Below are 14,789 nucleotides of genomic sequence, written 5' to 3'. Positions count from 1 at the left end.
GTTTTGTTCTGCTATAATAGGGCCAAGGCTAAAGTGACATCATACCACTGAGACTTCAAGTATCAGCACAGTCATGATGAACAGTATATAATTAAGCTTCCAGACTAAGCCTAGGAAGAAAGGTTTGGCAAAGTACAGCCAAAATTTAGTCAATGAAAATTGTATGAAGCATGCTAGGACATGACTCAATTAGCATGTCCTAAGTGGGAAGGCACTCAAAATGTGCAGAGGCTGCAACAAGACTTCCGCACACTAACAACCTTCAATGTGTGCACATGACACAAGTTTGATGGCTGAAAGTGAGAGGGACTTGAAGCGCTTGCTGACGAAGATCCAGGCTTGCAGCCTTCAGTGTGGATTATAACTCAATGTAAAGAAGACCAAAATCTTCACAGTTGGACCCATAGCTAACATTAAGATAAATGGTGAAAGGGTTGAAGTTGTCAAGGATTTCATCTTGCTTGGATTCAATGATCATGGAATCAGCAGAGATCAGTAGAGATCAAAAGAGGAGTTACATTGGGTAAACTTGCTGCATAAGACCTCTGCAAAGTATTGAAAAGCAATGATGTTCCTTTGAGGACTAAAGTGTGTCTGACCCACTTTAGTGTGTCTGTCCATGGGTTCATATGCAGGGAAAGTTAGACATTGAATCAGGAAGACCCAAGAAGAATCAATGCATCTGAATTGTGGTACTACATAAGACTTGAAAGTACCATGGACCACTAAAAGGACAAACTACTTTGGCTTGGAAGAAGTAAGGTCAGTGTCCCTTGGCCACAAGGATGAGGAGACAGTCTTACATACTTTGGACATGTTGTCAAGAGAGACCAGTCCCTGGAGAAGAGCATCATGTTTAGTAAAGTAGAAGGACAGTGAAAAAAAAGTGGAAAAGTAGATTGACACAGTGGTTGCAACAATGGCCTCAAGTCCATGTAGGAACGATTGTGAAGACTGAGCAGGACCTGGGAGTGTTTTGTTCTGTTGTGTATAAGGTCTCTAAGGGTTGGAACCAACTTGATGGCACCTAACAACAGCAGCAACAACAACAACAACAATACACCAACTACTCTGAAGATGATAGAAGACCAGACAACAATTTCACTCAGTTATACAAAGTGTTATAATTCAGGGCTGAGCTAACGACAACTAACAATAGTAACAAAGACCAAATATAGAGGTCGGAATGGTAGCTTTGGCTTTCCAAAACTTGACTTGTATTGTACTTATAACACTGGACCAGTCATTTGGTCTCTTTGATAAGGAGAGTAGGTCTCTTCATCTATAAACCACAGATCACCCATATCCATGTGCCCAAAGGTGACATAGGCTTCAATGAAATCGGGCATTGATAATTGTTCATTCTATTCTTCCCAGAACTTCAAAATCATTTCGCAAGCAAGGGGTTTGGTGGCAAAAGGGATGCCAATTTTATTGACTCTGATTCTTGTCTAGTCATCCTAAGGGAAGGCTGAAACGGATTCTTCAGTCTTCAAGGGAATGATAATCCACACATGTAGAAGCTTTGAGAGTAATTCTTGCACAGAAGTGAGTGATTGTGCATTATAACTAATTAAAAAAGAAGAAGAAGAAAGAGAGCAACAACCAAAAAGGGAAGGCATTCAGAGCCCTTGACAAGCACTGGTTAATACCACAAACTCTATTTTCCATAGGATTTCCAAACAGCAGGTATTTGGGCTGCCTAGAAGCTATGATTTAATGAAAATGCGCACCGTAAGGAGGAAGGACACAAGTACTTACAAAGAGACCACTTTTCATGGCCGTGCTATCTAACTGCAGGACATAGCTGAAGAGCTTGCCCTGATACCAGCCCAAGAGGCAAACCTTGTAGGTCTTGTCTGTCTTACCTTTTCTGCCAGAACACACAGAAAACAAAGCTTTGAACAAAATGAAAGTTGGGTATCAACCACATCATGCCAAACAACCACGAGGGGTGACCATCAAGGAATTCTATGACCTAATACAAAGAAAATGCAAGGTCTGACTCAGGTTCTTTGGCCTCCATGAGAATGTAGTCCCATTGTTTATGTGAGTTAAGAATCCATAAACCAAAAACCAAACTCGCTGCCCTTGAGTCAATTCTAAATCGTAGTAACCCTATAGGATAGGGTGAAACTACTCCCATGGTTTTCTAAGATTGTAAAGTGTTAGAGTAGAAAATCTCGGCTTTCTACGGTAAAGCTGGCAGGTGCTTTTGAACTAATGACCTTGCAGTTAGCAGCCTAATGTCACAGTGCTTCCCTTTCTGGATATAAAGCTCATTGTAATTTTGAACAAATTTTCTCCTAGCAGAACCACTTCAGTTACTCTCCTATGACCTACAACAGAAGATGTCTAACTAGACAGACTTATCCTGCTGATGTCACCGGTCCCTCTGCCTTTCCTGCCTCTGCTCACCACCAAAACACCACAGCCAAACTTTCTGCCATCGATTTAGGGCTGACTCCTGCTGACCCCTTGTGGGATGCTAACACTGTAACTGTACGAGAATAGAAAGCCCAGTCATTCTCCCGGAGGAGTGACCCAGTGGAGTCCTGTGGAGAGATACTGGACAAAAGAATCCAAATCCTACTTCTACCTCTTATGAGGCACCACCCAGTACATCAGCAGTCTATCACCTCAACTGGGTCCACTTGACACATGGGGTAGAACTACATTTTAATTTACAAAGAATCTTGCCAAGTTCAAGTCACATGGAATGTGCTCAATATAGACTCAAACTCAAAATAACAAGTGCCTTGCTATTGAGTCGATTCCAATGTATAGCAACTTTATAGGATGGGATCAAACTGCCCCTGTAACTATTGATGGGAGTAGAAAGCCTTAGCTTTCTCCTGCAGAGTAGTGGGTGGTTTGAACTGCTGACCTTGAGATCAGCAGTCCAACATGTAACCGCTTGTCAAATGGTATGAAAAAATAAGGGATATTCTCTTATATCATAGCTTTGTTATGCCTTCCCACCCTGTGTGTGTGTGTATATATATTATATATTTAAGTGCACTAGGAGTACTGAAGTACCCCACACAGGACTAGCAACGTTGTGAGGAGTGGAGTCTTGGGACAAATACACATATTTTCATTGAAACCCTAAGAGTCAGCATTCTAGAAGGTCGAACTCCAGTAATGGCAGAGCGTTTGGTTTTCTTGAGTTCTCTCTCTTCTCATTTAACAGAAGGATTTGAGTTCCCTCTCCTCAGCAAAGGCTTCCTAAGCCATCTTCATCTAAAAGGGAATATCCTTCCTCTGTTTTGTCCTCATTCTACGTATTGATCCTTGTAAGGACCCATAACCCAGGATAGCTTGTAGCTCTCTGCTCTTGCACTCCCCTGGCTCATGACAGTGCCCCTCCACCCAGTGGTATCACCCACTTTGGGAAACACTATTCTAGATTGTGAAGTAGCACAGGAGCAACCTGGATTCCTCTTGTCACAACCCTACCCTCAGTGTCCAGCACAGGTCTATCCCAGTTGCTAAGGAACTGGTTCAAAGTCATGGTGACCCCACATATTCACTGTTCTATAGTTTCCTTGGCTGTACTCTGACTGAAGCAGATGACCAGCTTCTACTAATTATCAATGCACGGATTGGACAAGTAGGTTTTTATGGAGCAAGGAAGCTGTTACATTTGCTCAAAGTCTTTAACGAGCTTATTATTATAGAGCATCTTTTCATCGTGTTTAGCTGATTCCATAAGGACTATGCATTTTGGAGATAAAAGTAAAAGAAAGCTGTAGAAACCATGCTAGACTGACTTTCCACAAATGGGATAATCTCAGCAAGTCAAGAATCGCCGTGGAGAACTTACCCGGGCGCGCTGCCAGGCAAGGTGTGGACTTCTAAAGACAGCCTTAGTGGTCAACCCTCCCAGCCACTCGGCTGCAGAAAGATGAGCGTATCTGCCAGCCCAAAATGTACAGCCTCCGGACAAGTAGGAATTCACTCAGTGGTAGTGGATTGGGTTTGGTTTGGCTTTACAAATTTTCTAAGGAGTCCTGGAAGGAGTCCTGGTGGTGGGGTGATTACGCAAAGGGCTTGGATCCACAAGGCCAACATTTTGAAGCCACAAGTCGCTCTTTGGGAGAGAGATGGGTTTTCTACTCTCATGAAGAGTGACAGTCTCGGGAAACTCACAGGGGCAGTTCTACCCTGTCCTATAGGGTTGCTATGAGTTGTCATCCACTTGAGGGCAGTGAGTTTTTGAAGGAATCCGGTGGCGATGTTGAATAAGCATCGAATTGCTAACCAGAAGGTAGCTAATCAAATCGATGGTACTGAACATGGTCTCTACTATGTAGAATAAGCCCCCCACTGATGCTTACAACCTTTCCAATGACAATCTTGGCCACTGTGCTCAGCCCACAAGCACAGAGGAGGACCCCAAGTAGACAGAACCAAATGTTTCCTGGTCCTCACCCTGCTCGTCCAGTCTGGGTGCCAGGGTTCAATGCACCACCCTGAGGATGGCTCTCATTTTCGCTGACTCTTTATGTCAAAGGAGATACACCCTCCTAGCAATTAGTCTAATAGAAGTATTGTCATCCTCACTTCTACAGAGAATTCTGGTCCTATTTTGTGTAAGTCTAGTTTGTAACTTTGGCAATTCAAAGTGTATTCAATGTTTTTACCCCAACACCCCAGTCTGTCAATCCATCATCCAGTGGTGGCTTGGGAGCAAGATGAGGCTTTCTACTCCCATACAGACAGAGTCTCACAAACCCACGCAGGCAGGTCTACTTTGTCCTGTCAGGTCACTATGAGTCATGATTGACTTGATGGCAGTGAGTTGAGTTGTTGGATGGTGGCTTGCATTTTGCTATGATATTGGAAATGATGTCACCAATAGTTGAAATACCAGCCAGGTAACCCACAATGTATAAACTTCAGCAGAGCTTCCAGAGCAAGGTAAATGGACAAGGAAAGCCTGGAATTCCATTTCCAAAAATTGGCCAACACAAATTCTAAGGACCACAATGGGAAAATTAAACACAGATTCTCTTTTGTACCAGGATATTCACTATTTGAAGATCTGTTTATAGTCACCTGGTCCTTTCTCTTCTCCCACAGTTTTGACCACCCATAGTTCTTTAAATTTTTTCTCCAAGGACAGGATTGCGTGCCCCTTCATCAATCAAGGTGGTGGAGCCAAAAAAGATATTCTTGACTTACTACCTAGTCTCATTTGTATGGCGTTAACTGAGTGTGAGGGTAACAGACAAGCAGATGAACCCACCTCATCAGTGCATGGAAAGTGCTTTTAGTCTTAAAGAAGAACAGTTGGAAAGCGATGGATAGCCGTGGTCCACATGGGGAGGGAAAACAAACTGCCTGAGCATAGATCATCTGAGAAACCCTGGAGTCCCTCGTGGCGTGGCACAAGTTCAAATCCCAGACCCCTAAGTCAAGTTCTGCAAAGATGCTCCCCTCCAGCTCACTACCCTCTACAGAAAGACAACTAGGCTAGCCATTGGCTAAATCATGTTTCCTAGACAAAGGAACTCAAGGGACCAAAAAAAGGTGGAAAGCATACATTTATCCTAAAATTATACTTCTCTTTGTTATAGAGGCAGGGATATAGAGAAGAAAGAAAATCGGGCTGGTACACAGGGCTAAATTTACAATAGGAGGGCAGGCCCTTGAGCACGGCTAAATCCCACTCTCAAACTTACCATCCATCTACAATGAACCTCAGGCTAACCTCATTATGCAATTGTCTATATGATCTTAGGTGAGTTGTTCATAATGCTGGTGACAGCTTCCCATTCTGTGTGATGGGAACAAAGACAATAGACAATGTTGGGTTTGATTAAATTCTATGGGTTAATGCATATCATGTGCCTGGCAGAAAGAAAATATTCCTTAATTGCTAGCAACGATTCCTTTTACTTCAGTACATAACAACCGGGCTTTGACTGTCCCTGCCAAATGCTGTTCCAAGTAGCAATGATAGAACTTCATGAAAGACACACTGACCTAAAGGCTGGTAGGAAATACAGACACGACATCCCAGTGTTACCATTAATAGAGTTATGATAAGGACTGGTGCTCAAGATCTCACTAGTAACTGCTGGTAGGATGGAAATTCCGGTCAATCATCTTAGATTGTTCATTTTCTCCAGCCTTAACCCTTCATCCTATTCCTACCTCCTTCCTCCGCATGAAAGACTTGATCACTGCATTAGCACAAACTCCCCTCTTCTCCATTGACCAAAAAATAATATATATTATAATATATTATTATATATATATATATACTCACTGCCACAAGTCAATGTCAACTCATAACAACCCTCTGTAGGACAGGATAGAATTGCTCCTGCGAGTTTCTGAGATCGTAACTCTTTAAAAGAGTAGAAAGCCCTGTCTTTCTTCCCTGGAGCAGGCGGTGGGTTTGAACCACTGATCTTGTAGTTAGCAGCCCAACTAGTAACCACTACAACACCGGGGCTTCTTCCTCTGCATTGAAGAGCCTCCTAAAACTTCTGGAATCAAGTCTGCAGACAACTAGGGTCAAATGACAGCAGAGAGAACGCTTTTTCAATGAGAGGAAGAACAAGTCCAGGTTTCAGAAACAGACAAGTAGCCAAATGCCTTCCTAGTGATTCTGATTCATAGCTCTCCCCAATGTGGCATAGTGGGACCATCCTGTATAAGGTTGTCAATGGTGGGTATTTTGGAAATAGATTGGTAAGCCTTCTTTCTGGGCACCTCTGGGTAGACATCAACTTTCAAATCTTTGTGACACAATCCAGAGACTCCTCAAAACCAAAACACCAGGAATAGCCCTTGAGTGTAGTCCCAAGCTCTGGGAACAATTCCGTCAATTACAGAGCTTCACTTTCGATGCCTGCATTTCTATGTCTGTGGATTGGGGTTGGAAAGCCCCACTTTGTCATTTTGCATAAAGAATTAAATAAAATGCATGTAAAGCAACTAGTATGACAATGCAATGAATGTTCAGGGAGATGCAGTATTAGAGGAAGAAGTGAGGAGAAGGTACAAACACACATTATTTCACGTCTAACTTCCAAATCTCTCCCCAACTAATGGAGAGTAAAAGTCAGTCTTTAGCCTCGACAGTCAACACCTCAGCCATTTATCAGCCACTGTCCCATCCCTGTCCCCACTGCCTTACATTACTCTGAGCTTACTCTGTCCCAGTCACACCAGCCTCCTAAGCGCACATAGTTTCGGTGCCTTTGAACATTCCAGCGCTCCCGCAGGAGATTCCAGATGCAGACCCATGGGTTAAAATCCCAAATTTACCCCTTGGTGTCTGATGTGAGCAAGTTGCTTAAGCTCTGTGTCACGTTTTCTAAACAGGAGCCATGTCCAAAGGGTTAAGCATTGGGCTGCTACCACAAAGTCAGTGGTTCAAGTCCACAAACTATTCCGTGTGAGAAAAATTAAGCTTTTTTTTCCTATAATGGTTTATAGTCTTGGAAGTCAAATGGAATGGTCCTATCCTGTCCTATGAGGTCACTATCCATCACAATCATTAATTGGGCAGCCAAAATCACAGAACTTAAACTCTCTGGATAGTCCAGAGAGAAAGACCAGTAAGCACAAATGTGACCTCTCGTGGCTAAGTACTAGGATGACTTATGCTAGCATTCTGGGCATTTGATCTCCAGTCAAGCCAGTTGTTGAATTGATTCAGGCTCATGACAATGCCATATCTGTCAGAGAAGCATGGTGCTCCACTGAGTTTCCAATGGCTGTTTTTTTGGAAACAGATTACCAAGCACCTCTTGGTAACTTGAACCACCCACCTTTTGGTTAGCAGCTGAGTGCATTGACCATTAACACATGCATGGACTTTTTCATCATATCAAATCTCCAGAACAACCATGAGAGTGGGTGTTAATGGAACCATTTTACAGGTGAGGAAACTGAGGCCCACCAGTGGGCTAAAAAGACTCCTTCTTTAAACGGACTGCCAAGGGCAGGCGGGTCAGTGACCCCACTCAGAGAGCAAAGGAGTTTGGGCTCTGTAGGAGCTGTGTGCCTTGGTGGCTCTCTCTCTTAAGCAAGTGTGGTAGGGTTTTGAAAACTTTTCCAATGACTATTTTCTGAATCAAAGCCAACTCACTGCCATCAAATCCATGTGCATTCTTTGGAGGCAAGGATGGCGAACTTTTATCGCATGTAAAGTAGAGGGGACCTTCCCAAAATGGATCGACACAGTGGTTGCATCAATGGGCTCACACAGACGAACAAGTATAAGGTTGGCACAAAATCAGATGGTACTTCGTTCTGCTATACAGAACGTTGCTGTAAGGTGGAACCTCTTTGACGGAACCAATCAGCAACAACCTCAGACTCAACTCCGTCATTGTTGCTCAGTGACATTGAGTCCATTCTAGGTTGACTCCCAGGACCTATCTCACGACAGAACAAATGAGTGAGAAGAAAAGCTGGTAACACCCACACTCTCTATCTAAAGATATTAACCATGAATTGAGATGCTGTGCTGGAGGATGCACTCGCTGACATACATGCAAGTGCTCCGTGGTGACTGGTATACTTAAATCCATTTCTAGAGGGATTATGCTAATTTATTAAACCGAGCGTTCCCTGGCCTTCATCCTCCCTCCCTACCACTTGACCAGAGATGGTGTCCTACCCAATGGGTGCCAGACAATGGTCCACGCATCATGCAATGTTCATGAGTGAATCCTCAGAAGTAGGCTGACAAGTCTTTCTTAGCCAGTCTTAATCTGGACTCATATGAAACCCATCCACTAACAATGACCTTGCTGGTATTTGGTACCACTTCTGGCCTCACAGCGACAGGCATGCCATCTGTGGTGACTGTCCTATGGGCTTTCTAGCTATGGTCTCCTAACTCGAACAAAATGATTGACTGGGCCACAGTTTTGCAAAGCATTGGTCACGTAACCTAGCAACTGGAGTGACAGTGACTTGCAGCCCACCAAAGGGATCTGTCTGTGTTCTGGTTCTGATGGGAGGGCCACGTCTTGAAATGGACAGGAGGTTTACTTATATAAGGGCCCATCCCACATAGTATCAGGGGGAACTCTCTGCCATCAACAAAAGTCGGGGCTCAAGGATATTCTTTAAACCTGCTGGTCGGAATAGCACCACAGGAGCCTGTGACAGAGGCCAGTGAACTATAGAGAGCCCCCATCCCCACCCCCACCTGCAGCGGAGGGCAGGCTCCCTGAACAGAGTACTAGGAGCCAGAAGCAGTAGGGAAATCAATACAGCATCTGACCTGGACCACAACAAACCTGCCCATCCACCTAAGCAAAAAATTGGTAATATGGGGAAGGGGAAGCATTTCTCCTTTGAGAATCTGTTGTTATTGTTTTCTTTTGGCTTTCTATTAATAATAATAGTAATCATGGATTTCTGTTTGCCAACACTGGGTCAGGGGTCTGGCCCAATCTCAAAGAATGCAGCACCCATGGAATAGTGATGCCCGAGGGTGGACATGCCTCAACCCAAACAGTCTCATGGCCACTGGGAAGTTTGAGGCACAGCATGTCTGCCTGTGCAGTGCAGGAGAACAGACAGATTAGACCCTACCACAGAGCGACAGATGGAAGGACAGAGGATGGAAGGGAGGAGTCATCGGCTAATATTGCTAGGCAGTGTGGTAGGTCCAGGGCCATCCCAGCAAACACAGCCGACAAACCTTCTGCCTTATGAGTTCACATGTTATTGGTGAAAGACAGATCAATAAAGAAATAAAGAATGAGATGCTCCCAAAGTTTGGCAGTTGATAATGATGCAAATGACGAAGGCATTCACCAGCTCTGTTAATGGTTCTCCCTGGAAACTCCAGAGGTTGATAAGAAGAAATTGGAAAAGTCATCATGGTGGATCTGCTGACTTAGGAGTTACAGATGCCTGTGGATCATGATGGATATGGGATTCTGTCAATTACATCCCGGTTCAGAAGGGAGTCAATTAAAATGTGTGTGTGTGTGTGTGTGTGTGTGTGTCTAAACTTTCTTCCTAAGGAATTGGGTCCAGAAATCAGTGCTCCCTTTGAGTTGTTGTTAATATCAGGAAATGGATATCTGATTATGTCTTGGAAGGGGAGTCCCTGAGCAGCGGGTGGGATCTCATCTTATCACGTCTTCTGCATAATTCATTTGGGGGGAAAGTCCCTGGAGTTTTGCTTTCATATCTTGAAAACCAAAGACATGGAGCTGGTTTGGGGCGGGGAAGGAGGGGGGATCAGTGGAATTTTTGCCTCTCTGAAGAAAGTTCAATCCCAGGAACTGATGCTGGGGTTCGATTCAGCCGGCCACTTGTTCAGTCCCCGGTGGGCGAGTAGGGAGAAGGGTCCTGCATGCAGCCTACTCATCCAATAGGACTTTCCCAGGCTCCTTCCTACATCAGACTAGATCGATGATGGCAGTCATAGCACATTGTTCTCTATGCTTCACTGCAGCAGTGTTGTCACTGAAGCTAGTGTAAACAGATCTCCTGTAACTGATTGACCCAATGCAATGGAACAAACTCCTAGTCTCCAAACACACATCGCCCTGGAGTCGATCCCAACTCACACAGGTCCATAGGGCAGAGTGGAATGGCGCCTATGGTTCCCTACACTAGAAATCTTTACTAGAGCAGAGAGCTTCTTCTTTCTCCATGGAGAGGCTGGTGGCTTTGAACTGCTGACTTCGTAGTGGTCTATGACATCACTAGGGCTCCTTGGATCCTATACTCAATTGTAGAAAGGATACAACCTCAGCTATCCACTTTTAATGGAGACTACCTAGACTAGCCTCTGCTGTCTCCTGTAAATGTAATATTCAACACCGGACTGGGTACAATAGAAGAGCTGTGTACCATTGGTAGGTCAACGAATGAATGAATGAAGGAATGAATGAATGAGCGAACATTCAAAGAACATGAACAGAATTTGGAAATGCCTTGGGTCAAATATCAGTAACTTTGAACGTCTGAGAACTGCAGGTTTAGTAAAAAGAAAAGAGAAAACCTTCTTGTTAGCTGGCCAACCCCACCCACAAGTCAAATTCTGATTCACAGTGACGCTACAGGACAGAGTAGTGCTGCTCCCTAGTATTTCCAGGACTGTACATTTTTAGAGATGCAGAGGGACAATGGCCTCTTCTTTTTCTTGCAGGAAGGCTGGTGGGCTGAAACTACCAAGCTTGGGATTAGTAGCCCAGAACTTAATCTGCTGCATCCTCAGGGCTCATTAGTAGGGCCTGTGGAGAGTCAGAGGGGAGGTGTTAGCCCTCATACCACAATGCAGTGGACTCTTCCCAGCCTGGGCTGGTGGGGGGCATAGGGGCCCAGCCACAGGGATGGCACAAGCAGCAGGGTTCCAATACACCAGCAAACCAGCTTTCATTGTGGCGTGCATGCTTTTTCCTTGGTTTGGTTTTCCTATTTTCCTGCTGCTCCAGGAGCAGCAGCAGCAGCAGCAATGGTGGCGGCAGATTTACTCTCCTAAGTATGTTTGGCTTCGGTTAAATTAGTTTGCATTCCCTGAGCACTCACTGTAGGAAGAGGTGGGGGCAGAGAGAGGAAGGAGGTGGCCTGAGAAGATGCCAAGAGGTGGGGGAAAAATTTTCAGAGAGAGAGGCATAAAGCTGAAGAATTCCTTAGGAGCAGGGCAGATGCTGGGGAGCTGGCTCTGCAGAAGTCCTGGGATGGGATGTAAAAGGGATGGAGAATGCTGTCTTCTGCCTAAGGACTGGATTCCCATGCGCTCGCTCTCTCTCTGGCTCGCTCACTCACTCACTCACTCACTCACTCACTCACTCACTCATGCACTCTCACTCACTCTCTCACTCACTCTCACCCACTCACTCACTCACTCATGAACTCTCACTCACTTTCACTCACTCACTCACCCACCCAGTCACTCACTCACTCTCTCACTCATGCACTCTCACTCACTCACCCACTCTCTCACTCACTCACTCACCCACTCTCTCACTCACTCTCACTCACCCACTCTCTCTCTCTCTCTCACTCACTCACCCACCCACTCACTCACTCACTCACTCGATCGCTCGATCGCTCACTCACTCACTCACCCACTCACTCTATCACTCTCACTCACACACTCTCTCATTCATTCACTCACTCACTCTCTCTCACTCACTCTCTCACTCACTCTCTTACTCACTCACTCACCCACTCACTCACTCACTCTATCACTCTCTCACTCACTCTCTCATTCATTCACTCTCTCACTCACTCACTCACTTTCTCACTCACTCACTCTTTCATGAATCCTTGATCATTTATAAATTATTTTCATGCCTTACACCAACCACTTCCTCCCTTCACCCACTTTTCTGCTGTCCGGCCTCCTGGGAGGGGGTTATATGTAGATCATTGTGATATTTTTCCCCTTTCTCCCCCCACCTTCCTCTTCCCCTCCTTTCATTAATAACATTTTTTATTGAAGCCTCTTACAGCTCTCGTAACAATCCATATATCAATTGTATCCAGCACATTTGTACATATGTTGCCATTTTTATTTTCTAGAAATTTACTTTCTATTGAGCCCTTGGTGCCAGCTACTCTTTGCCCCCCCCCTCCCTTTATGGGACCTTAATAAATTATAAATTATTATTATTTACATATCTTACATGGACTACTATCTGCTTTCCCCTATGGTTTCTGTTGTTCACCCCCCTGGGTGAGTGGGGATGCAGTTATGTCAATTATTTTGATCTCTTCCCCCTGCCTCCCTTCCTCTCCTCACCTTCTCCCCACTTCCCCTCCAGGTATTGTTGTGCCCATTCCTGTTCCTGGATTCCATGTGTCGTGAGCTCTTGTCTTATCTGCACCTGTGCAGTTGCTCTGGTCTAGCCAACAGGACTAGGGTGATGATAGTGGGGGGTGAGGAAGGAACCAGAGGACAATTTTGTGTTGTGTCAGTATTTTCCTGCACTCTGATTGACTCATCCCTTCCCTGTGACCCCTCTGTGAGGGGATGTCCCATTGTCTACCTATGGGCTTTGGGTGTCTGTTCTGACCCCCTTGTTCTTAACAATATGGTTGTTTGTTTGCTTGTTTTGGGTCTTCTGATGTCTGTGACCTGGTCCCAGTGACAACTCATGGTCTCACAGGCTGGTGTGCTTCTTCCCTGTGGGCTTGGTTGCTTCTGTGCTACATGGCCGCTTGTCTATCTTCAAGCTTTTCAGACCCCAGATGCTATATCATTTGATAGCTGGCACCATCTGCTTTCTTCACCACATTTGCTTATGCACCCATTTTGTCTTCAGCGACCACCGTGTTGGGAAGGTGAGCATCACAGAATGTCAGATTATTAGAAAAAAATGTCATGTGTCGAGGGAGTACTTGAATAGAGGTCCGATGTTGGTCTGCTACCTGAATACTTAACATAAAAATATATGTATATAGATCTATTTCCCTATCATTATATATAAATATATTTATATGTAAATGCATGTATTTAAACCTCTATACATGTCCATTGCCTTCTAGTTCTTTTCTCTATTTCCTTTTACTTTCCTCTTATCCCACTGTCATATTCAGCCTTCATTCAGGTTGCAGTGATTCCTCTCGGCTAAACTGCCCTTGATCAAGCCTTGCCAGGCATCCTATGGCCTCCTCCCCATCGATTTTGAATCACTTGTTTCAATTGTCTTTGCCAGCACCACAATTCAAATGTGCAGCTAACTTTAACACCTTGCAAGTTTCCTTTGGGGAAGAAACCATAGACAGAAAAAGGGCAAAGCCCAAAGCAATGTGCTAATCCTGAAAGGGTTTCTGGTTAAGCTGCGGTCCTCAGCGGACACATAAAGAGACAACCCAGTGCTTCACGCTGTATGTGGATGAGAGGCATGTACACGTACACTGGGCCCTCCTTAGCATCTTGTCTACTTCAAGGGATACTGCTTTCCAGGAAAGCCCAGTTGCCTGGCTTCCAAAATCTATCTCATCACTATAGGTCCTTGTCAACTGCCGGAATATCATTCTCCAGTGATAATGACACCCGGCAGATTGTCACCCCACTGCCATGATTTAGGGTCATTAAAAATTTTCATGATGAAACCTGTTCTTTATGTTTTCACACCTTGCCTGTTAGTCGCATGTGTCTTGAACTCCAATCAAAAAAGGGGATTGCCAAGTCAAACATGTTTTCCCCCAAAGAAAAGAAGAAAATGCCATTACAAGTAGAAGCTTCTGCTTTTGATGTATAAACATTATAATCTTCCCCGGGCCTGAGAGCTTTTTGTTTTGCTTTGCTTTTTGACAACATCCAGATCAAACCAATTTAATTTTGAAAGATAGGTAATCAAGCAATTTGTTGTAGGACCTTTCTTGCTTACTCTATTGCTAAAGCAGGGTGGGGAGTCTCATACAAAACCAGCACTTTATTGAAAACTACACACTGACCCTGCAGGTATAAAGAGATGTCTACCTCTAATCTTTGGGAACATGGCAATGTCTACACACTCATCTCAACAACCAACTTCAGAGTCTTCTAAAGCCTGGTAGAATGACACACATGATTCAGACAAAGATCAAAGATCCAAATGCTTTGTGTACTCAGTCATTCTATATATTTAGAAACCTGTCTAGGAGAATGAGCGAGCCAGCTGGCGTACAGGGAAATACAGTAGGCTGCTAACCACAAGGTCAGCTGTTCAAACCACCAGCGACTCTTCAAGAAAAAGATGAAGTTATTTACTTCTGTGAAGACCCGCAGTCTTGCTCAAATAGAAAGTAAATGTTTAGAAAATGATGACGACAATATAAGTACAAATATGCTAGATACAATT

The 14,789-nt window shown here is 44.4% G+C and overlaps 1 protein-coding gene across 7 annotated transcripts in view; it reads right to left on the bottom strand.

Moving 5' to 3' along the window:
* The window catches only part of LDB2 (LIM domain binding 2), a 423,583-nt gene that overhangs the window by 277,652 nt on the left and 131,142 nt on the right, over positions 1-14,789 (bottom strand). The window lies entirely within an intron of this gene.

This window comes from Tenrec ecaudatus, chromosome 3 (assembly GCF_050624435.1).
Source record: "Tenrec ecaudatus isolate mTenEca1 chromosome 3, mTenEca1.hap1, whole genome shotgun sequence".
Taxonomy (NCBI): Eukaryota; Metazoa; Chordata; class Mammalia; order Afrosoricida; family Tenrecidae; genus Tenrec; species Tenrec ecaudatus.
Note: the sequence above shows the minus strand (reverse complement) of the source record. Positions and strands in the feature narration are given on the sequence as shown.